Source organism: Macaca fascicularis, chromosome 4 (genome assembly GCF_037993035.2).
Source record: "Macaca fascicularis isolate 582-1 chromosome 4, T2T-MFA8v1.1".
In the NCBI taxonomy this organism is placed as follows: Eukaryota; Metazoa; Chordata; class Mammalia; order Primates; family Cercopithecidae; genus Macaca; species Macaca fascicularis.
In genome coordinates, this window is record NC_088378.1 from 17448444 (window position 1) to 17473442 (window position 24999).

At 37.8% G+C, this 24999-nt stretch overlaps 1 long non-coding RNA gene across 3 annotated transcripts in view; it reads right to left on the bottom strand.

The window, feature by feature from the left end:
* LOC102138858 (uncharacterized) overlaps positions 1-23819 on the bottom strand; it is an 82886-nt gene extending 59067 nt beyond the window's left edge. For all 3 annotated transcript variants that reach the window (XR_010586202.2, XR_012434397.1, XR_010586201.2), the window contains exons 1-2: positions 23666-23819; positions 23402-23512 (exon numbers count right to left, since the gene is read on the bottom strand). This is a non-coding gene — a long non-coding RNA (uncharacterized lncRNA). The remainder of the gene's footprint in view (positions 1-23401; positions 23513-23665) is intronic.
* Positions 23820-24999: the final 1180 nt, after the last annotated feature.

Below are 24999 nucleotides of genomic sequence, written 5' to 3' on the forward strand. Positions count from 1 at the left end.
CTCCTTTTTATTAATTAACCAACTAATTTCAAATCATAAACAGATAATGATGGTGTTTCTATATATTTAAATATCTTACAAAGTCTGGACAAAATTTGACAAAAGTATATACTTATATTCTTGCTGATGTAATTATGGCTGACTAAAATAATCCTATTTTCCCCAGCCTTGACTTAGATGGTCCTGGAACTTTCTATAACTAAAGATCTCTAAAAAACCGGGTACTAACCGCTTATAGGGAACTTCCTTCTAATATTCCATTTTATCTCCGTAATTGCTAAAATCGCCTGGGAAACTAACTAGATTATTAGTTCATGAGAAGACTTTTATGGGTTTCCTAATGATCTAGATAGTTTATGCCTCACTCCTTCTGACTTCTCCGTGAATGCTGTAACTTAATGATGAAACGATGGAAGATTAAATAAATAAATAAATAAATAAATAAATAAATAAAAGTCCTGGAAGGAAATTTACCCTTTTTTTGCCTCAAAGCATTTTATTGATGCTACAGTTCAGATTATTAATGATTTTAAAACAATGGTAAAATTTAACTTTAAAAAAAGTTTATTTTATTTCAAAAACAAAGATGCAACCTACCAAACAAAAGCATGTAATGAGGACCCGCTGTATTTCAGCAAAGCACTATAAGTGGTGGATGTAAGAACATCTAAGACAATGTCATCTCCAAGGAGACTCCCAATTTGGGAGGAAGATAAAACAGATAGACCACAAATTATAATGGAATTCAGACTTCGAAAATGAGAGTTTTGATGGAGGAAAAGGAAAGTGCCATGGAAGCATGGTGTAGAGGGCAATTAATTCTAAACAAGGAAGGAGACCGGGGTGCCCCAAAAATGTTTCACGGGGAACATGCATTGGAATTCAGTCTCGATGCTCATGGTGTGTGAAGGGTGGGAATGAGGACACTGGTTCGCTGTAGACTTCAAAGAGAGAGAATATCATTACCTAATGCAAAGAGATTTGTGTGCTTTTCTTAATCAGTTACCATATTTCATTGAAATGAGTTGTTTAAGGGTTTGGTTTGCCTTTCTTACCACACCTTAAGTTCTTAAGAAGGTGTCACATCTTCACTGCACTACCAAAGTCTCACACAGCGGTGTTCCTTGAATTAAGCGATGACCCTAGTATGTGATTAAATCCATTTCTTATTCACCTTGTCTTCAATTGCAATTCAAGCTTTTCCAATATTCAAGCCTTTAAGGAACTATGAATAATTTTAATGTAACCCTAAATCTTACCAGTTTATTAGGACAATATATCTAACCTCTCAGATCCTCAGGTTCCTAATCTACAAGTTGGGAAGGGGAGAGTAGAGAGGGATGTGGCAGGGAGAGAATAATGTCACTTACATCACAGAGATTAGGATACAATGAGGCAACACGTGTCAAGTGCTCAGCTCCATGATGAACCCATAGGAGATACACTCATTTCTTCTAAAATAAAGAACAATAATTGCATTTCTCACATGCTCAATACTAACATACGATTTTCTAAAACTGTGTCCCAAGGACCCGATTTCCCTGTGAGCTCTTCCAAAAGCATTTCTGGGATGCAGCACATCATGGTCAACTCTTGGAGAACTACACTGTGGGAATTACACTGCACAGCCGCATGTTAAAGTCTCAAGGAAGTCCTGCAGGAAAGAAGTCTGCTTAACTTTCTTGAGTCCAAAGTTTTTCAAATTTATTTGAACCCAGATTTTTTTCCCATGATGCTAGTATCCATCAAGACACACTTTACAAATTCAAATCTAAAAATTATACAGGGCCAGGTGTGGTGGCTCACACCTATACTCCCAGCATTTCAGGAGCCTGAGGAAGGAAGATCACTGTAGTCAAGGACTTCAAGACCGGCTTGGGCAACATAATAAGACCCCACTTCTACAAAAAAAAAAAAAAAATTAACTGGGCAAGGTGGTGCATGCCTGTAGTCCTAGCTACTTAGGAGGCTGAGACAAGAGTTCAAGATTGTCATAATTCCACCACTGCACTCCAGCCTGGGTGACATAGGAAGACTGTGTCAAAAAAAAAAAAGAAAAAGAAAAAGAAAGAAGAAAAGAAAGAAAGAAAGAAAGAACGAAAGAAAGAAAGAAAAAAGAAGGAAGGAAGGAAGGAAGGAAGGAAGGAAGGAAGGAAGGAAGGAAGGAAGGAAGGAAAAGAAAAAAGAGAATATGGTATGGTAGGCCCATTACTTTCACTCTGCCTGCAAATGTCCTTGCCCTTCTTCACATTCTATCACATGTTTAAGTAAAAGTAGCAGGAAGGTGGTTTTTTGGTTTGGTTTGGTTTTGTGCCTCTGAAATAACCATTTTACAATATCATGTGTTAAAAGTGAGTTATATACTCCTCTTTCCATGAATATTGAGCATCCTTTTTAAAAATCAAAGTAAAATAATTAAAGGCCATATGATTTTAACGTTTCATTTATAGTTTTTGTTCTTTTAATATTTTTTTAGTTCTGTGCCATTTGGATTTGCTTATTTATTTTTAATGCAGAGATGAAAGAAGTTTCAGGAAAATCTCTTGAGTGACTCTCACCACCCATGGTTGCCTGGACCTTTGATGCTCTCACCTGGGCTCCACACTTTCCTACCTCCTGCCACCAGCCCTGGAAAGGACATAACGCTGTTATCATTTGTCATTCAACACTGGCTAATAAGTTTGTTTTGGATTCAAACCTCTTTCATCACAGTTTTACTTTTTACTTATTTTACTTTCAGTTTATCCAGGAGTCCCAGTCTGAGGATATTTTCATCTTACAAAAAATGTCGTATGTGATAATGATGCCACTTCTCTCATGCTGTGAAACTAGTAAAATAGAAATGTATCTCTCATAAGCTCTGAACTCTAGTAAAAAAGACTGAAAAGATTTTTAAGTGATAAAACAATAGTAGCATAACATTAAACACACAAATATGTTAAATTTTAATGGAAAATATATGTAGCCTGCATATCAGATTTTAAGTTGCTCAGTGGCTGAAAAAACCCCTGGTTTATGTTGTTATCCCAGGGTTTAGTACAGTGTCCTGTACACGTGTATTCTCAAACATTATTCATCGAGCTAAATTTAGCTCTTTAAAGAGTTAAGTCTTTCAGTGTAAGTTATTGCAGGAACACCTGGATCTTTGAAGCATAATGAACTGTAATTACATATCAACTTACTGTGTCTTCACATAACTAAGATCTAAGTCGGTGAAAAAATAAGGTGGCCCAAACGTCCTGAAACTCACACCATTCTTGATCCTTTAAATTAGAACATATAAGAAAAAATAAAATGTATTTTACATTTGTGTTAGAAATTTTCTTAGCTTGCTAAATAAGCATCTGTATTATCCAGAATTTAAAAAGGGATTGTTATCTTGCCAGTCTCAACTTTCATAAGAGGATATGGGAAGGAGAAAAAGAAAGTGGAGGAGGGGCAAATAGAAAGAGAGAAAAGAAGAAGGGAGAAGAAGGAAGGAAGGAAGGAAGGAAGGAAGGAAGGAAGGAAGGAAGGAAGGAAGGAAGGAAGGGAGGGAGGGAGGGAGGGAGGGAGGGAGGGAGGGAGGGAGGGAGGGAGGGAAGAAAGGAAGGAAGGAAGGGAGGGAAGAAATCTAGATTTGCTTATTTGCATATTTCAAGCAGCTTTTACAGTTTGTCCAAGAGTGAATCTAAATTAAACTGAATTTCCCTATATCAGTTTTCCTCAAACTTCAGTGTTGTACAATCACTTTCAAAAGAGAAAAGTTTGATAATTAACTTATTTTTACATCGGTCCATTGTCAATAAAATTCAATAGTGAATCCCAAAATATAATAATGTAAAAATATCACTAAATTTAAAAAAATTATTGTATTTACTTTTGCATTTATTGCTGTTGCACTTTTCTAAAATGCCTTGTTACACATATAAAGGCAAGATCCCCAACTGACATTTCCTCACAGCCTGCATATCATGAGTATCCTGCCTCCTGTTTCGGGTGGGGCTCTTTTCAGTTCAGCATGTCTGCACTTCTCTGTGACAAGGGAAGGCCGCAAAGTACCACTACTTCTCTCTAACCAGTTATGATAAAACCATCTCCATGATATCATTTGGCCTTCACATGCCACAAATAGTTTATTTATTTATGTAGTAAGTCACTCCTAAATTTTCTTCATTACTCCATAACAGTACGTTCCCAAATTCATTTTTATGGATGGCGTCAGACCAAAGTCTAAATTTTTAAATAAGGAATTAAAATCTTAGTCAACTAAATAGTTCTTCTGTTGTACATTCTTGTTTCAAAAGAAAAGTTGTATCATCATACTGGCAAAAGGAACTCATCTCAATTTTTTACCTTAAGACAGATATTTTGACATGAGTTTGGGCCCAGGATATTAAGAGTTAAATACTAACTTCTTTGATGATCTCTCAGCACTGATGCAACAGTAACACAAATAGAGACCCTGAATCTACATAGCAATCTTAGGTGATCTGGCATAAGGAACATGTACATTTTTTAATTCAGTAAAATAAGAAAAAACTAAGTAAATAAGTTCTCATAGAACTTGCAAGCTCTGAAGTATACATCAGAATATTTCAATTTGCAAAGCACTGCCATTTTAGATCTACAGTCTTACACATCAAATTTATTATTTAAATAATTATCCTTAAATACTTTTGGATTCTTGTTTTGTTTTGTTTTTGTTTTTGTTTTTGTTTTGTGAGATGGAGTTTCACTCTTGTTGACCAGGCTGAAGTCCGGTGGTACAGTCTTGGCTCACTGTAATCTCTGCCTCCCAGCTTCAAGCAATTCTCCTGCCTCAGCCTCCCAAGTAGCTGGGATTACCGGCGCCCGCCACCACGCCTAGCTAATTTTGGTATTTTTAATAGAGACCAGGTTTCACTATGTCGGCCAGGCTTGTCTCAAACTCAACCTCAAGTGATCTGCTTGCCTCGGCCTCCCAACGTTCTGGGATTACAGGCATGAGCCACTGAGCCCAGCCCTGGATTCTTAAATTATCAATTTTTGAAAGTTTGATAAAACAGTTTTTAAATAAAAGATGTTTTTTCCCACCTAAAACATGATTTAATCTGCAGTTTTATTTGATTAATGTGCTCCACTCCCCAGGAGTTTTTTTCTGTTGGGTTTCAGTTGCTGAGACTTGCAACTCAGCATCTGAGTAGTAAAATCATCCATCCAAGACCTGTTAACAAGGAAACTCATCAAAAATGGCTTGTAATATTTTCTGCAATTACATGATACTTCTCCTAAACTAATCTTATCATTGTGTAACTAACAGGATTTTTTTCTTTCTTTTTCTTTTTTTTTTAGTAAGTAAGAATTTTGCTTTGAAAGTAATATTTTCTGCTCTATGTTGTTGACCATTTCCTTTTTTTCTGAGTTGAATTTTTCCCTTGGAGGTGGAATCATTCTTTCAGGGAAACTATCACTTTATCTGACCATGTTGTCATTCAAAATGTGTATGCCCATAAAAAGATAGAAAATGGAGCAACATGTCAACGTGTAATGAAAATAAAAAACTATGTGACTCTTTGGAATTTGGTTTTTTCTTTGCAGAAAAACCAAGTTTGCTTTCCAGAACACCAACCAGATAAGCATTAAATTGTATTAACTGTCCATATGGATCTACTCCAAAGAACAAATTTCAGAGTCACTGAGTTTTCTGACTTTGAACAAGATCGTATCATTTCTTTGAGCATAATTTGCTGAAATTCAAATTTAATACAGTCTAAACTCCTGGCCATTATCTACAAATACCTAGAATTATCTTGTATTATGAGATCTAGCAAAATTTTTGTTTTACTCTGATATGAACAATCTTTACTTCTAGGATATTAATTGATATAATAGGGTAAATGTATAAACAAATATGAAATTATCCTTGAGGCATGGAAAATTTGCTCCTCCTAAAGAGTTCTTTGGTTTGGTGTTGCTTGGTTTGCTTTCTTTTTGTTCTGAGAATTAGCATGACTCAGCAGTCTGTAATGCTAATTGCAATCCATACCAACAAGTTAATTCCGATAAGGAAACTTCAAGAAAATCATTAAAGTACCAGGCTAGCTATTAATGATGATAATAACAATAATGACATTTTATGTGCCTATAGTTACTTTTTATATGAACATTTCAGAGGACTTTGCTAATAAATACTTTGATTTTACACAAATAAAGCTACTTTTTCAATTATATGCACTTCTGTAAAATTGCTTCAAATATCAGTATGAATCATATACATAGAATCCCTCAATTTTAGCCCTTGAACCATTTATGCACTTAGTTTATTTAAAGAATATCAGTATTTTTTTATGTTCTAGAAACAGCTTCCATCCTGAAAATTGATTACAGGTGTTATCAAAGTTAAACAGCTATTATTACAAATGACACAAGAGAAAATACAGATATATGCATCTCTTTTCTAGGTCAGAAATGGAAATTCTAATGACCTAGAAAAGAACATTTTTGGAAATCTGTCTCATCTCAATGAAACTTAGGCTTTTTCATTGTTGTTCCAGGTTGAATACTTTAATAGCAAAACTCTTTGTCTTAAAAAATATATATACACATACACATGCCTTGGGTTCAGGGGTGCTCTGACACACTGTAAGGTACCCCAGATGAGAGAGTATCCTAGGAGTGATCGTTCCTCCTCTCTGCTGAGTGAGCCCCTCCAGTATGGTGCTGAGCCGTGCATTTATCCCCTAAAAGACAAATTTAGCTCTGCGGTGAAAGGCATCGAGTAGTCAAGGGTCCCTAATAAAACCTGCACTCAGTCAGGTGCTGTGGCTCACTCCTGTAATCCCAGCACTTTAAGAGGCCGAGGCGGAATATCACCTGAGGTCAAGAGTTCGAGACCAGCCTGGCCAACATGGTGAAACTCCATCTCTACTAAGAACACAAAAATTAGCCGGGCATGGTGGCACGCACCTGTAATCCCAATTACTCGGGAAGTTGAGGCAGGAAAATTGTTTGACCCTGGGAGGCAGAGATTGCAGGGAGCCAAGACCACGCCAGTGCACTCCAGTCTTGCAGAGCAAGCAAGCAAGCAAGAAAGAGCAAGAAGAAGGCCTCCGTGGCTGGAAGCTGGTAACGGATAAAAGATAATCTTACAAACATAGGGGCCAAATCCTATGGGATCAAGTAGGTTACAGTAACGAGTTTCAATTTGATATTCATTTCAATAGGAAGATATTAGAATGCTAAGAAGATCACCACAAATGTAGTTGTTTGAAAACTAATAATAATGGTAGTAATAATAGCAACAATTCAAAAATAACAAACAGTGGATTGGATTTTCTCTCCCCAGCCCTCACTCTCCTCCAAATGAGATGAGAAAGGCATCACAGTGCCAGGGAAGAATAATAATATCTGAAGGGGTAAAACCTGTGCAGAGTCCTGAAGCATTGGCAGAGCCTGGCCTGGTGGCCAGCAAGAGGCTAAAGGTGCCAATTACCAAAAGAGAGAGCCTGGAGATGGAGCAGACTCCTGGAATATGATGATGGAGGAGACTGACTCATTTTTGGGTATTTTATGAGTGAGTAGTCCATTGGAATATCCAGGTGGATTTTTTCAGCAGACCTTTATAATAATGTCAGTAGAACAGTCTAACATTATTATAAAGAACTTAAGATAGAACTATAGATTTGGAGCCCTAAACATACACAGTGCTCAGCATGTACTTTTTGTATGTTGTGAATTAAACATGATTTAAAAACATTTAACAGTCTATTTTTTGAGAGAGTAAAATTCCTATGAGGCAGTATTTTAGAAGATATTTGCAATCTGGGTTGTAGTAACCGACAGAGTATATAGCGGCTACTACAACCCGGAAGCCTCTTTTTTTTTTTTCTTTTTTTTTTTTTTTTTTTTTTTTGAGACAGAGTCTTGCTCTGTCGCCCAGGCTGGAGTGCAGTGGTGCAATCTCGGTTCACTGCAACCTCCACCTCCCGGGTTTAAGCAATTCTCATGCCTCACCCTCCAGTGTAGTTGGGACTGCAGGCACGTACAACCATGCCTGGCTAATTTTTGTATTTGTAGTAGAGACAGAGTTTTGCTGTGTTGCCCAGGCTGGTCTCGATCTACTGGCCTCAAGTGATCTACCACCCTCAGCTTCCGAAAATGCTGGGATTATGGGTGTGAGCCACCACACCTGGCCAGGAGTCTTTCTTCTTATCAGTTTTATACAAACAACAACAAACTCCCTTACCCAATAGTATTACTAAAAGGACTAGACGCATTAAGGTTTGAGGACATTCCTAGCACAATGCCGGACACTTTATGACCTTTTTTACACATGAGAACAAGCCCACTGAAAATAAAACAAAAACAAACAAAGAAAAGCAAAACAGACTCTGTAAATAGAAAATTCACTTGCTACTTAATAGCCAGGTCTCTCAACCTGAGGTTCATTGGACTGCTTTGTCTCTAGAGAGGCTTCAGGTAGTCTGTGAATCCTTTGATTTATAATCAAAATAGTGGAGGTGTGGGAAAGATGTACATGAAAATTTTCTTAGAGTCCATCTCTCTCATCAGCGACTCCAAGAATTTCTAGACTCAAGAGAGTTTAGAAACCATTGCCTTATACTGATAATGTTGTTGTTAGTAACAATGATAACATAATATGAAAATTCCCTCCTTCATACCTACCATACCCTCACAAATTCACCAAACAACAACAAGAACAAACAAATAAACAAAATAAAAACAATATTTGGTAATTTGGTATCGGTACTGACAATTCCCTGATGATTTTAAGTGTAAAGGAAGGTATATAGCACACAGGTGATCCACTACTTGTCCACCATCCCTTGGATACACTCGCCTGGTTGATGTATTCTAGTTTCTCCATTTCTCATATTTGTTAATCCTCTTCTGCTAATTTCTGGGTATAATATAAATTAAAATGTTGATATATAGCTCTTTGGGCAAGGTGAAGATATAGAGTGTCTTGAATCCAGGTCCCTAGAATTTGTAGAGCAGCCTATAGTTTAAAAGTATTTACTGTGAGTTAGGGTAGAATTCATTTCCATTTTATAGATCAGAAAATAGAGTTCTCAGGGGTTAGATGACTGGTCTAATTTTATCCAGCTGGTGTAGAGACAGGAGTTAAGCCTAAAAGTTCTGACTCAAAATTCTTGTTCCATCAACTGAGACAGCTTTTCCCAAAGGAATGAAACCCAGCCCTCCCTTTCCACAATGCTCCATTTAAAAAAATTCCAACATCAAATACATGTCAATTAATGTGGCTCTGTATAGGGAGATTTTAAAGAATCTGAAAACAAACTAACCAAACAACTGTTTAACTTTCTCATCCTAGACATGACCAGAAGACCTTCTATTGAACAAAAACACTGCAATGATGTTATACTACATCTAGCTCTGTCTTTGAAAGTAATCTCTTTGGGGTGGAGAGTTGTGGTGGAGAATAATATTTTCATACCCTCTTCCCCAATAACCTTGAAACACGTATTTTGAATGAGTTAGCCACCAAAAGAAAAAAATGTGCTTCCTCTTTTTTCTATTTGCTTTAGTTTATTAAGGTTTTCAATCAGCACTCTTCCTTATTCAAAACCCTTCTCTTACTTCCAGTCTTTTCCACCTAATACTGTTACTGGTCTCCCTAGGGCTATTTTTCTACTACGATCAAGTCTGCTATTTTTTTTTTTTTTTTTGACAGATAATCCTTCTAAACACAAACCAAATGGCATCAGTCTCTTGCTCAAAAACACTGATCATAATCTACTACAGAATACCCTTAATGAGCCCTTCTGTAATCTGGATTCAAAATTTTCAGTTTTGTCTCTTTCTGTTCTCTACACCAATGGTGATAAGTATGTGGAACATTTATCATTGTTTCCCCCAAGCTCACATATTCATTCGACATATAGTTGTTGAATACCTGCCACATGCCACGTTCACTGCAGGGTTATCACAGGCATGTGACCGTGACCTCATAGAGCTCATCATTTATAAAAGACAGACAATTAGAAAGAGAATAAATAAACTATAAGGATTACTAAGGAAACTGAGTGACTGTTGAGATTTAGAAAATGAGGATGGGGTTTGTGGTGGAAAAGAAGGGAATTATTTAAATAAGATTATTGGGGAAGGCAAAGGGGAGGATGTGACATTTTAAATAAGAGGAATTTGGGCCAGGCATGTTGGCTCATGCCTGTAATCCCAGCACTTTGGGAGGCTGAGGCAGGCGGATCACATGAGGCTAGGCATGTGAGAGAGCATGGCCAACATGGCAAAGTCCTTTCTCTACTAAAAATACAAAAATTAGCTGGGCGTGGTGGCATGCTACTGTAGTCCTAGGGAGCTACTAGGGAGGCTGAGGTGGGAGGATCACTTGAACCCAGGAGGCGGAGGTTGCAGTGAGCAGAGAGAGCACCACTGCACTTCAGCCTGGGCAACAGGGCAAGACTCCATCTCAAAAAAATAATAAATAAATAAATAAATAAATAAATAAATAAATAAATAAATCTAAAAGGAAGTTACAAATTTAGGAACCAGTGTGTGTGAAGAGCCCAAGGTGGGAAAGAGTTTGCAAAAGTTGAAAGAGACTCTTCTGGATGGAGAGTAGGGAATTGAGACAGTCGCCTCCAGTGAGAATGAGTCCAACTCCTTCTGGTCCCTAAAGGCTAAGGGGACAGTTTGTTTTTTATCCAATGCAATGGAAAGTCAGTAAAGAATTTTAATCGGGGAAGTGCCACAATTCAATTAATAATTTTGAAAGACCAAGAAGGCATTGATAACCAAGACAATCCTCTGCCTTTACAGAGAATTCAAATTGTAACAGTACTGATCTTGAAAAGCACAGATATTATGGTATTTGTAAAAAGGCACCATACATTGTACAAATATGTATTTGTTTCAGATTTTATTCTAACCAAAATAAGTCTGGAAGATTTTAGAGGGTTCACTTCAGGACTGGAACTATATCAAGCATATCTTTTCTGGATCTAAGGTCTAGAGTACAGTACATGGAGACAAGGAAGTGCTTTCAGTCACAACTTCAACTCTTTTGGCGGATCAGTTGTAAAAGTCTAGAGAGGGTATAATATAATGCAAATTTCAGAATATATTATAAAGCAAACCTAGTTTGACCTTCAGAGCATGAAAATACATGGCATACTAAGTGAATTTCATATATAAAACTACCTAACATCTAAGAAAATAGTTCTAGACCAAAAATTTTATTTTAATATTTAGAGCAGATAATAGCCCCAGTGCAGCATAGGGTATAAGTTCATGTGTATTTCAAATTGTCCTCATCTTCCTGATTCTATGCTGATTTTATTTTCAAGAAAGAGAAAAGCCCCCCTACTTCCTTCCTATCACATTCCTGGAGAGTACCCCTAACTTGATAATTATAATAGACAATATTAATTTAATGTTTATTTCATGCCTGGGACTGTTCCAAGCACTTTATGTTATCTGACTTTCAAATGAGGACACTGAGGCTGAATGAGGTTAAATAATTGCAGAAAGTCATAAAACTACCAAAGGTTTGAGACAAGATTCAAATCCAGGTCTAACTCAAAAACCTGTGTTCCTACCTACTATGCTAGGGGGAGATAGGAAATAGTTTTTTAGAATTGTTCATGGGGAAGAAATCATTCTAACAACCTTAGGATTTCAGCTCCATACAAGAAGAAATGCTCAGCAAATGGTTCACAGCAGCAGCACTCGCAGGTTAAATATGAATTGCAGATGCCATTTCCAGTCTGTGGATATGAAAATTCAGTGACAGTAATAAAGATGGCTTTCTGTATGTCTTTATGAACTTTAACTGTACTTGAAGGCAATGTTAGACATCCTTAAGACATGGCAGGTTTTGGCAAAAGCTGTACTGTAGTTTCTTATCATGGAAGTCTAAGAGTTAAAAAAAAAACAAAGTGACTAGTCAAACAGTAAACATATGTGTTCTAAAAGTTGGGAGATAAATTTAAATAAAAACAGAAGAGAAAGAAGATGTAAGTTTCTAGTTGGTATTTTTTAGAAATATATGGAAAAATAAAAAAGATCTTAACACATAAACCAGAGTTCTCCAAAGAGGATAGGATACTTAGCACTGCTAGAATACAGGATGATTTTACAAGATAGCTGAACGAATATGTTCCCTATTGTGATCACTCCATCTTTACTATAATGTGTATTCAGAAAAATACTACATATATGTGTGTATATACGTATACATTTATACATACATGTATCACATTAAATCTGTGAATTCAGGACTATAACCCTTAATACAAGGTTCAATAAAAATGTAATTTTATTTATGAAAAGAATCATTTAAAAATATGTAAATAGCAGTAGAGTAGTATGATGATATGCCAAAAATTGTGAAGATGGTATTTAAATAATTGATATTAACGAACAAATTTGAAACCTGCACCATAATACTCATTCCTAAATTAGTGAAAATGTTAGTTTAAAAAAAAACAAGGTCCTGTTCCATTCATTAAAATAAAATTTGACTTGCACACATCTTCAAGTAGATTTTGTAAGTAAACTAAGCAGCCCCCTGAAATATTCAGAAGAGAAAGACCACAGCGTTCTCATAAATTCTGAGTAAGATCTCAGAGAGCCAGAATCAAGTCTCTGGTATGTTGTTTGTAGCCTAACACTAGAGATTCTTTTTTTAAATAAAAAGTCTGATGTAATATTTCATTTTTGACAAAAAGTGGAGTAGATCCTAGGAGAAAAGTATGGCAATTAGATCTTAAACAAACGTGTGTTCGAAGCAAGCTGAAACCTAACCAGAAAGCAGCACTGCCGTGTTAGGAGTCAGGGCTGTGTTTTCAGATGGCTAAGGCCCTTTAACATTGCCATTGACTTTCTTTCATGCAGGCCTGAATTGTCCTACCACTGAAGACACAGCATGAGGTAGCTGACCCATCCCTGAGACTGCTGTGTGGGCTGATGTCGACATCGCTGGCCTTGCTGCATGGATTCCACACTGTTTTTACCATTTACCCTCTAGTTCCTATGGCTCTCAATCAATAGCTTCTTTTTTGTACTGAAGCTTCTCTAAAGTGGACAAGGTTAAAAAGAGAAAGTGTACCTTTTCAGAGTCTAAAAGTGCTATTGTCCACCACATAGAACACGTGTCTGAGATTGCGGCTGTATATGATAGGATGTGGAGAAACTGGACAAAAAACAAAATCTGACAACACTTTACAAGAGTTACAAACACCAGGAATGCAGAGCACCGGCTTATCATCTATTGACTCTAGCATGACCAGCTCCAAATTTGCCTTGTGTCAATGCAGCACAGCCCCCAACTACCCCATAAGAAGGCAGACACGATGTGGAGATTCAGTCCTGTTCGGCTTGTTGTTTTCATGATTCTAACAGAGGATTTCACCCTGACTTAATTTCTTGAAACTTTTTTTGATCAAATTCCAGGTAGCTATAGCAATCCCAAACTCAGCCGATTGAATTTGAAGGTAATGCAAATAATCTTCTACAAGCTGTTGCAGTCCTGAAAGCAATGGTTTCCTACTAAGCACTGTGGACTGTTTACAACAGCCTAGTAAGCCTTTGATTAGCAGTCTGGAATCTCTGGTGGGTGCTGTACAGCTCTTGATATAAAATATCACCTACCCAATACAATTTGTTTGGAATCTAGCATGGGACTACTTGAGGCAGAAGTCATACTCTAAGGAAACACATTCAAAATTTGATTCCACATTTGTGTGATATGGTGAAGATGTTTCTGTAACCTTTAACTAGCTATATTCCTCTTAATTCAATCATCTTTTTTGATATACCAATTGGATCAGGGTCGGCCAAAAAGCTTACGGCAGCAGCTGCCATCCCTGTTTCTTAGGAGTAATTCATCAGAGGAGACACATGCTGCTGCTCACAGAAATAAATACCAAGAAACAACATCAGAGGTTCATCTTCCTTGGGAAGCTGCATGAAGATGGAAGGCACTGTTTTCTAGGTGGGGGTGGGGACTATGGAGACACAATGTCATTAAGAACCTAGTGGAATTAGAAAAAGAGGTATGTGATATAATAAAAAAAAAACATTCAAAATACATTCTCAGATTAAAATGGTTCAGACTATGTCTTGTTTCTTCTATAATAATACCTTGCAAGATACAAGGTTTTACATTTTTAAAATTTTTAATCTGAAGCCAGGCTACTTAGAATCCTGGCTTTGTCACTTAGTAGTAGTTGAACTTAGGCAACTGAATTCAGGATACCCAAGTTTCTTCTGTAAACCAGGGGGAAAAACTATAGGAACCTTATAGAACTGATGGGAAGATTAAATAAGTTAATGTATGTAGAAGACTAGAACAGTATCTGACCCACCATAGAAAAATGATAGAAACCCTGTAATCCCAGCACTTTGGGAGGCTGAGGTGGGCAGATAACTTGAGGCCAGAAATTTGAGATCAACTTGGCCAACATGGCAAAACCCTGTCTCTACTAAAAATACAAAAAAAAAAAAAAAATAGCTGGGTGTGGTGGTATATGCCTGTAATCCTAACTACTCGGGAGGCTAAGGCATGAGAACTGTTTGAACCCAGGAGGCAGAGGTTGCAGTGAGCCAAGATCACACCACTGCACTCTAACCTGGGTGGACAGCAAAGTGAGATTTCATCTCAAAACAGAAAGAAAAAAAGAAGGAAAGCAAGCAAGAAAGAAAGGAAAGAAAGAAGGAAAGAAAGAGGGAAGGAAAGAAGGAAGGAAGGAAGGGAGGGAGGGAGGGAGGGAGGGAAAAGACTACAGTAATAGATGCTGTAATAGTAATAGATGGATTGTAATAGATGCTGTTGCTATTACTGTTAGGTTGGTGCAAAAGTAATTGTGGTTTTTGTCATTGCTTTTAAATGGCAAAAGCTGCAATTACTTTTACATCAACCTAATTTTACTATGTTTATCATAGTCTTCATGGTTATTGTCATTGTGTCATGGTCATCATGATCATCACATGTCATCTTTTTGAATTTCCACAGAAAAACCCTAAAGAGCCATAGCCGATGCATCCCATTATATATATATATATATGTAATTAAGGTCTTTCTGGTACAAAGACCTAAGACTTTCCAACAAGTTAGAGCAGGGTCAAACTAGAGTGCTGGGCACTTCACCAGCAATCAGAACTTGCTACAGGAGAACAGACTCCAACACCATTCAGTGCTGCTTTTTGAATACCCTTGTACCATTTTCTGGAGTCACTGGTTGTAAACTTTACATCCCCTCCATTTTCTCTTCCCCTTCTCCTGGAGTCTTTAATGGAATTGCTAGTGTTGCTAGTGTTGCAAGAAGTTGCAACCTATAATTTCCCTGACCCCTAGATGCTACTCACTATTCGTTCTACTAACATCTTTTGTATTGCAAAGCAGTTTATACATATTATCTCCACACTCACTGTCTAATTCTCTCAAATATTTTCCTACTCTAGGTGAATTGATTTGCTCATCTTCTTGCCATAGCTAGCCCCTCCCTGCTTTCTGTGAAGGTTCATTTGCACTCTCTCCCTCTCTACTTCCCCTCTCTCTCTCCCTCCCTCCCTCTCTTTTCCTCTCAATCCCTTTCTCTCTCACTGCTATGGCTCTCCCTTCTTTCCCTCTATTTTTCTAAAGCATCGTCAAACTATCTGTCATTCTTTCTACTTCAAACAGGAAAAGATCTTACCTTGGTTGTCAGATCTTTACTTTTCCTGTGTCTTTTCATTAATTCACACACATTTTCCAGTTATCGGTAGTATCTTCAGCTCCCCCGACTCATCCTTAGATCCTACAATCTAGCACTTTTGTTTGTCAAGAGTATAAAGTGTTTTGCCTGAAAGTTACCAGAAATCCACTTGTTATTGTCTTCAATGTCCCTTTCTCAGTCACTCCTTCCCTTAATCTGTAGTGGTGACACTGGAACGAACCTCACCTCTTGCTGTGCACCCTTCCTTTGGATTTCACTGCATCTCTCCTTCCTGTTCTTCCTCCCAGCCATTCTCCATACTCCTTTGTCTCCTCTAATACTCACCTTCATTTTCTCACCCACATTTTTCTTCAATTAAAAAAAAAAATCATTCTAGAAAGACCTGTCTTTAAGCCCTATACACTACTCTTCCTGTATTTCCCATCTGGGCTATAAATCAGTCATTTGAAGCCTCTGTCTTCTTCCTAAAGCTTGTCACCTCCTCATGATTTCCTGATTTCTTCTCCTTCTCATGTGTGGCTCTCAAGAAGCATTAGGGATAGAGGAGACATTTAAAGTAAACAATTCCTGGGATTAAATGTTGGTTTTGTCATTTACCACATCACTCAAAAGCTTCCTAACATCTCTGAATTTTGGCTTATCATGCATAACATGGGAATTGCATGAGGAAACTACAAGTAAATAGAGTACCATTCCACCAAGGGGACCTGGGGAAGTGACCTCCTCTGCCTGCTTCCTACTCACACCCACCACACACACCACCCTTTTCCCAACCCAGACTTCCAGCATTGACATCATTTGGCTAGACTTGAATCCTCCCCAGCCCCATGGCCACATCCAGTCTGTTGTCAATTCCACCTTTCTAGAATCTCCTGCATTCTTCCCTTCCTTTGTGTTTCCTTCACCATCTCCAAAGCACAAACACTCATTGCTCATTACTTGATTGTCACAAGAATCTTCTAACAAGCTTTACTGCCTTCGATTTCTTCCAGAGCACACTCATTGCTCATCACTTGACTGTCACAGCAGTCTTCTAACTAGCCTTACTGTCTTCAATTTCTCCCATTTTTCAATCTACCGCAGACAGACTAACTAACACACTGCTTCAATTGATTACTTTCTCAAGGAAACTCAGCTAACAAGTGGCATACAGAAATTCAAGCCCAGATACTCTGCCTCTAAGTCTGTGCTCAGAACTGTAAGCCTGTACCATATTAGTATCAATGTTTGGCACTGAAATTCAACATTCTTCATGATCTGGCCCAAGGTACCTTTCCAAGTTTTCCATCCACCAGGCCTATATGCCAGGGGTTGATTTACTCATTCTTCCTGAAATAAGCTTTCTTTATCCTTTAGGATGCTTTCGCTGGCAGCAACCAAAAACACAAAGTGAGAACAACAAAACTCAAGTGGCTTAAACACTAAGAGGATTATTATCTTTTTATTATAACAAGCCCAGAGGTAAGAGAGTTCTGGAGATATTTAAGTATTTAACATCACCGCTTAACATCAAATATAGATCTCAGATTCCTTCCATCTTCTTGCTCTGCTATGTTCAACATGATTTCATGTGAGCTCCTTTCATGGTTGTAAGATGGTGCCACAGTTCCAGGAAGTACATACAGACATGACAACATCCAGTAAGGAAAACAAGAAAAGACCATATCTCCTCTGTGTATCATGCTTTTGAGTGAAGAATTTTTTCCCATACTCCTACCCTACGTCTACCTTCCCCAGCAGACTTCCCTTGACTTTTCGTTGACCAGAGCTATATTACCATCATCAGGTGATTTACAAACAAAAAGGAACATACATTTGGACAAATTCTTCAGCTTCCAAAGTTCTTGAGATACAACCTCAGGGAAAAGTTGTATACCCTAACTCAGTATACACATAAATACATTTTAGATGCATACATAAACTACAGATGAAAGTTTCGAAAATAGAATTTGGAATCCTTATGTGCAGTACATCCAGATATTTTCCATTCTATTTTATTCTTTATATTACTCAATTAATTTAACAAATTCTGATTCAAAGTACTACATTGATCATTGATTTAGAATTTATTAATAGACTGCTTCCTGCACTTAAAAAAAAAAAAACAAAAACACTGGTTTACAAATACCATTTGACCCAGCAATCCCATTACTGGGTATATACCCAAAGGATTGTAAATCATTCTACTATAAAGACACATGCACACATATGTTTATTGCAGCACTATTTACAATAGCAAAAACTTGGAACCAACCCAAATGCCCAGCAATTATAGACTGGATAAAGAAAATGTGGCACATACACACCATGGAATATTATGCAGCCATAAAAAAGACTGAGTTCATGTCCTTTGCAGGGACATAAATGAAGCTGGAAACCATAATTCTCAGCAAACTAACACAGGAACAGAAAACCAAGCACTGCATGTTCTCACTCATAAGTGGGAGTTGAACAATGAGAACACATGGACACAGGGAGGGGAACATCACACACTGGGACCTGTCAGGAGGTTGGGGGCAAGGAGAGGGAGAGAATTAAGACAAATACCTAATGCACGCGGGACTTAAAACGTAAACGACAAGTTGATAGGTGTGGCAAATCACCATGACACATATATACCTATGTACCAAACCTGCTCATTCTGGACGCATATCCCAGAACTTAAAGTAAAATAATTTTTTTTTAAAAAAAACTGGTTTATACTAATCAGAATGTACCCAAGTCATTTTGGACTCAAGAATACCATCTAGGTCAGTGTGAGAGAAGGGGAATTGGCTGTTTTGAAGACAATACTTACTCAGTTTTGTGTGTCTTAAATTATATATTTATCTTTTACCAATGTCTATGACACCTTTCACTCAATACTCAGTGGCTAAAACTGAGATGTTTCAAAACCAGGCTGTTTTGACTTATTGCTTTAAAAGCTGGAGTTTTTATAATTTCAAAAAATAAAAACTGATGTTCTTCAGTAGTTTGTAAGTCACAGAAAATAAATCAAGAACTTTTTAAAATTCAAGATCTAGTTTCTTTTGATGATATTAGTAGGGTAAAAGGTCATGAGAGTTCAATTAATTTACTTTAAAATGCTCCTTTTAAATGATGTCCAAAGAATAAATCATCAAAGATTAATCAGAAAAGACTGAGTCTCTCCCCCTTATTTAGAATGTCTAAGGATCTGGGAGCAGCTGGCCCCATCTCTGTTCTCTCTTTCTCTGATTCATCTTGTGGGTGACCCCAGGAAGAGGTCAGTCTGTGGCCCTAAATCACATAAGCCTGCACATGGAGCCTGCCATTTTCTCTCTGCAATTACCCCACCCTTGAGAACCTTGCTGAGCTAAGGCAAAGGTTTTAAAGAGCCTGGGTTTTGTATCCCCAGGCCTGCTTTATACCCTGCTGAGCCTGGCTCTTTCCAGACCTATGGTCATTTGTATTTTTACAGTAATACACTGATGTGTCCAATATGCCTTAGCATCTGTTAGGTACAAAGCACTGAGCAAGGCTGCAGGAAACCCAATGTGAAAAAGCCCATAGTCGCTATTCTTAAGCAGCTTGGAGTCTAACAGGAGATAAGCCTGCAAACAGCTGTATAAGATATCATTTAATCATGGAGATTTCCAAGAAGGGATGCTGAATAGCATTTGTGGAGTACCTATGGGTGCCGGGTACTTGGCTAGGCCATTTATGCAAACTACATCATCAAAAAGCCATAATCATTTTGCAGTATTATTACCTCCATTTTGCAGATGTGGAAACTAAGGCTAGTTATTCTTCCAGGGAGATACTGTTAGTAAGCAGCATAGCCCAAGTGCAGAATGAGATCCTGTAGACTCTAAAGTTGTTTTATGAGTGTGTGTGTGTGTCATTTTTTTTATTTTTTTGCATCTTTAAGCATAAAAGAATTTTATCTGCCTGAAAGGAAGGCATTTAATGGACATTTATTGAATATCTGATGAAACTCACTACTTTTTAACCATGAATCTAATAATGCTTTGATCAAGGCATTCAGTGAAACCCTGTCTCTCTGCTGCCATTAAAATAATTTACCACATCTTCACTGCCTGTCCTAGGCTATACTTGAGTGAAGATACCCTGAAACTATCATGGGTGATTTTATGATATTGGTAAGAATTAAATGAGTGGAAGCTTTTTCTTTGGAAGCTAAGCTCCTTTTACACCTAGCTGTGATGCCTTGCTTCTGAACTGCGGTTTCCAGGCAATGACTCTTACTAGAAGGACAACAAAGGTGGAAATGAAGGCCACAACTTGAAGCCTTCAGGGTGTGGAGCTCGGAAGAGATGCTGTTATGAATGAATTGCTGATCCTACCTTACTTGTTGGAGAGGGAAGTCTAGCCCCAAGTGTTTGAGAGATTTTGCCCAAGGGCCTCATTAGGGTTAAGAATCCAACTGTTTTGCTTTACAAATCAGTGAATCCTGTCACTTATGTTACCATGATGCAGAGAAACAAATGAAAATTTGTCATTGTAAGATAATGAATCTCTCTCCTGAAAAAGTTATTTTGTACTGGACTATTGCAATAGTGCAGATAAGCTTTAATGTGTCAGGTTTGGCTCAGGCACCGTGCTTCCAGGGAATTTTCTGGTGATCCCATGCTCTGTACCCTGCACCTACATCGGCTATGGGAGACCCTTCCTCCCCTTCCCCTCTGTGTTTGTTAATGTGCTCACACACAGTATTATAATCATGTTTGTACACCTATTTTCCCCACTAGATGTTAAATTCATTGAGAATATAATAGTATAAAATGAAGATTGTTAAATGAGCAATGAATAAAGAAAATGTAATAATTCAATTGTTTTTTTTCTTTTGAGGCAGGGTCTCGCTCTGTTACTCAGGCTGGAGTACAAGTGGCTTCATTATAGCCTTCAATTTCTGGGCTCAAGTGATTCTCCCACCACAGCCTCCCGAGTGGCTAGGACTACAGGCACACGCTATCACGCCTAGCTATTTTTTCTTATTTTTAACTTTTCATAGAGATGAGGTCTCTCCATGTTTCCCAGACTGACCTTGATCTCCTAGGTTCAAGCAATCCTCTTGCCTCAGTCTCCCAAAATACTGGGGCTAAAAACATGAACTGTCATGCCCAGCCCAATCTTTTTTTATTTCAAAGCAATAAGAATAATAAGATTGTTAAGATTGTTGTGAAGTTTAAATGTGATGTGTTAACACTTGTTAAGTGTGCTTCACATAAGGCATTTAACCATGTCAAGCTACATATTAGTGTCTCAGTAGCATCTATCTATTAAATGCTTACTCAGTCTTCTTCGGAAATCACCAAAAATTGTTACTATCTTTCTATATACTAAAGATTACACTTTTAGTATCCACTGATTAAAAAAGAATAAATGGTGCTTGACTTTGCAGCTCTGCAAAAGTCCAAGGGTCCCTAACCCATAGGTGAGAATCTCATGAACTGTAGATTGCCCCAGGACCTAGACTGAAGCTTATAGCTATCCTGAGAGCCATCATGGCGGAGGAAAACACCCACAACACAAGCAAAGCACAACAGTCTGAGAGCAACAGAGGAAGTGACAATAAAGGAAAGACAGCAGGTCTTCATTGTTTCCTATTCTTCAAAATCCCCACAGATTCATAGGTTATTGCCAGCATGCAGCTATTTCACTGTCTTCCATCCCCTGCTTCACAGAAATACCTACTGTTCCTGGGCAGCAAAAGAGAGGACACACACACATACTCAACAGTAGCTCGACGAGGCTGTGTTAAAATAAAATAGACAACCTGATTATGTTTCTGATGAGCCTGAAGAATTCCAACTAGATTTCTTGTACTCTTTTTTTTTCTAAACCTATTAGTTAGAACTATCCCAATTTCACATGATGGAAATGCAACCTTAACTGTTTAAACAAACAATATGGAGACAGGTGTAAAGAACGTATTAATTCACTGAAAAGTCCAAAAATAGGATAGGTTCAGACACAACCGGGTCCAAGAACTGAAAAATAAGTCACCGAAACTCAATTTCTCTCTTACTGTGATTTCCTCCAAAGGAGGTAATACTTTCAGCCAGGTTCTCCCCACATGACATAAAGGTTAGCTGATAATAACCACAGCAGAGAGTAAGGTGCTTCCTCCCAGTGGCTCCCTCAAAAACCCCATAACTGGCAGCCAGGTTTCTACACTTTAGGTCAGAACAAATCACAGTGATGGAGGGGACATATAGTTTGGACCAACATAGTTCACTTGTGGGATACCAACCATTCTGCTTTTCTCGGGACTGTCCTGGTTTTAACATTGCAAGTCTTTTGTCCCAGAAAACTTCTCAATTTCAGGCAAACTAGGATGTTAGTCACCCCAGTTTACATGTGTGCTACTAGGCATGGAGTTTTCTCCAAACTACAGCGCTCAGTGGGCATAATAACAGGATCAAATGCTAAGTGAGGGGAAAATGTCCCCTACGTTGACCTGTGAACTATTGAAATGTGCTGACATGGTGGCCACGTGCTCATTGAGCACTGAAATGCAGTGGTCTACAATTAAGTTTGAAGGCTGAATTAAGATGTTCATTAAATGTAAAATACCAACTAGATTTTAAAAATTTACTAGAAAAAAAGAATGTAAGAGATCATATTAATAAATTTATATTTGCATGTTAAAATGATAATGTTTTGTATACAGCTAAATAAAACATATTATTAAAAATTAACTTCATTTTCTTTTTCCTTTTTTAATATGGCTATTAGTAAATTTTAAATTACACATGGCTCACATTATATTCCTGATGGATGGTACTGTGATAAGATTTTTTAAACAAAGTTAATAATGTATTTATGTTATGTATAGGCAGAGTACGTTAAAAAGATATTTTGAGTATGCAAACACCTTAAACAACAAACAATAAATGAATTAGGTAGAAAACATCCCAGGCCCACAAAAAATGAGATACAATAATGTCAAACTCAATACCAAATTCATGTGCTCAATCATTTCTGTCCTCATTAGTACCAGGACCAGCATAAGTTCTGAGGTTTCAGGATCAAATGACAAAAGAGGTTTGTCCTTCAGAAACCCACAGACCAGAAAGGAAAAGAGACAAGTTTTAAAAAATTATACAAAATTATGTTGTGAGTAATAAGATAAATTCCAGCATACACAATCTGTTTTGATTTAATTACAGTAATTACATCATCTACATAATTTTTGGTTTATTCAATCCATACTCTACATGTTCTTTTTCTATTGCATGTCAACTTCCTTGAGACCAGGAGTATCGCATTAATAAGTTTTATACAACCAATTGCATTTGTTTCAGTGCTTCCTTTTTATTTAATGATCAAATGTTTCTTCATCTCATATTTACTCTCCCCAGAGTCAGGTTAGCTCAGTGAAACCTGATGGGCTTAGGGTCAAATATTGCCAAGGTCCCTTACCAACTTGCTTACCTACTGGGAGTCTGTAACCCCTCTGTGCCTCATTTTCCGCCAACAACATTGAGAAACAAGATACACAGTGCCTCTTTGACACATACACACTCATATTCACACACACACAAATTCAGATCATTGCTTGCAATTTAGCTTATTATTGTTAGTCATCTGAACATATCAAATGCTTTCAAGTACACCAACTCAGTGGAGTTGTACTCCCTCAATATATCTATTTTTAAGCACTGGAAGGGGGTTCTACATGCCAGCAGTTGGGTTCCCTCTAAACATCCTTGAAAATGTTTATTTGAAAAGGTTACCTTGTTGTCCTTCAGGATTAAGACATGGCCACTGCAGACAGAGATGATTTGGAAAGATGGCAAGCAGTTTTTGATAGCTCCTCTGAGACTTCCCTTGTTAAATGAATATACCTACAGAAAAAACGAAATGCGTTCCAGCCCACACACGTTAGAGACATTTTTCAAACACCTAGATGAGAGAAGATAGCTATTACAAATAACATATTTGTTGGAGAGAGTGAAGAAATCACAAACTCGCTTGGATAAACACTATTAAATGCATACTTAGCCAGCCGATTGCGACAGTTTCCCTCTGGCACTCACTGACAAGCTTGGCTCCAGCTGTAAATTAGGTTGCAAAACTTCCTTGTCAGAGAACTCGCCCTGTAAGGAGGACTCAACCCTGGCTCTGAATCTGCAAGGACAGAAAAATCAATGTGACAGAAAAGCAGTTGCTTGTGTCAGGCCTCACCAAGGAGAGAAAGGGCTTTAAATTAATCATGATTTAAGGATGCTGGCAAAACAGTGCAAAGGCACATTCCTGGTGTCTGTGAGAAAAGGAAAAAAGGAGCCTGGAGCGCTTTGCGGATGCTCCCCACAGATCCTGCCCTTCTGTTATAAACAGGATTCAGTGTTTACTGTGGGAATGAGAAAGCACTATGGATCTCGTGTAAACAGAAAAAAATGCAACAAAATTGACAAAAGTTTGGTGAAGCAGTTATTCACAGTATTGGTCAGTGTGTAGCATGGGGATAAATGAAAGTTTCATCTTCTCTCCTAGAACCTATGAATGAATTAAATCACCTAGGAGGATTTCAGGTGATATAGCAAATTTTGATGTCCCACAATAAGACAAAGCTGGCTTGAACCTCTTATCTGGAGAGGGGTCAAAAATCGCCTTCTGGGATGCCTTTTTAAAAAATGTCTCCCCTATGTTGAACAATGGGGGCATTTGGATGAGGGAAATCAATTTTTTGCCTGGCTTATGCTTTGGAGCAGTGGCTTTAAAATGGCTAAAAAGACCTACTAAGATTACTGTTAAACTGCCACCATTATATGGCACCAGTGAAGCAGTGAGCCCCAAAGGTAGAGGTAAGCTCTACCTCAGATATCAATCACTGTTGGCCAAGGCAGATCACGTTAGGAAACATCTGCCTCTGCTACCAATTTAGGCAATCGAGTCTCTGCACTAGAGAAAATGACATCCCGGACAGCTGATTTCAGACAGACTTTGTTCCTGTGTCAGGTACCACACCTTTCCAGTTTGGGTACAAGAACTCAAGTCAATGAGCCAGATGCATTTATTTTTACAAGTCATCTGTGACTACAAGACCAAGGTTGCTCTGGGACTTCAACTGGCCTCAGCTATGTCAGTTGTTTGTCATGATGACACAATTGTTATTCCCCAGTATTTTTCCTCTACAAGTGGAGAGACATCCAATGAGGACCCTATTGTTAAAAGTTTACTTTGGCTTTATTTTATAGTATCATCTCTATCATCATAAAGCAATCACGAAACACAAGGTGTTTCACCAAGCACTACACAAGCGAACTACATAGATGTTGTACCTACCCACTAGAGCTTGTGATAGAAATGACAGAGCACTTAAACTATGCAA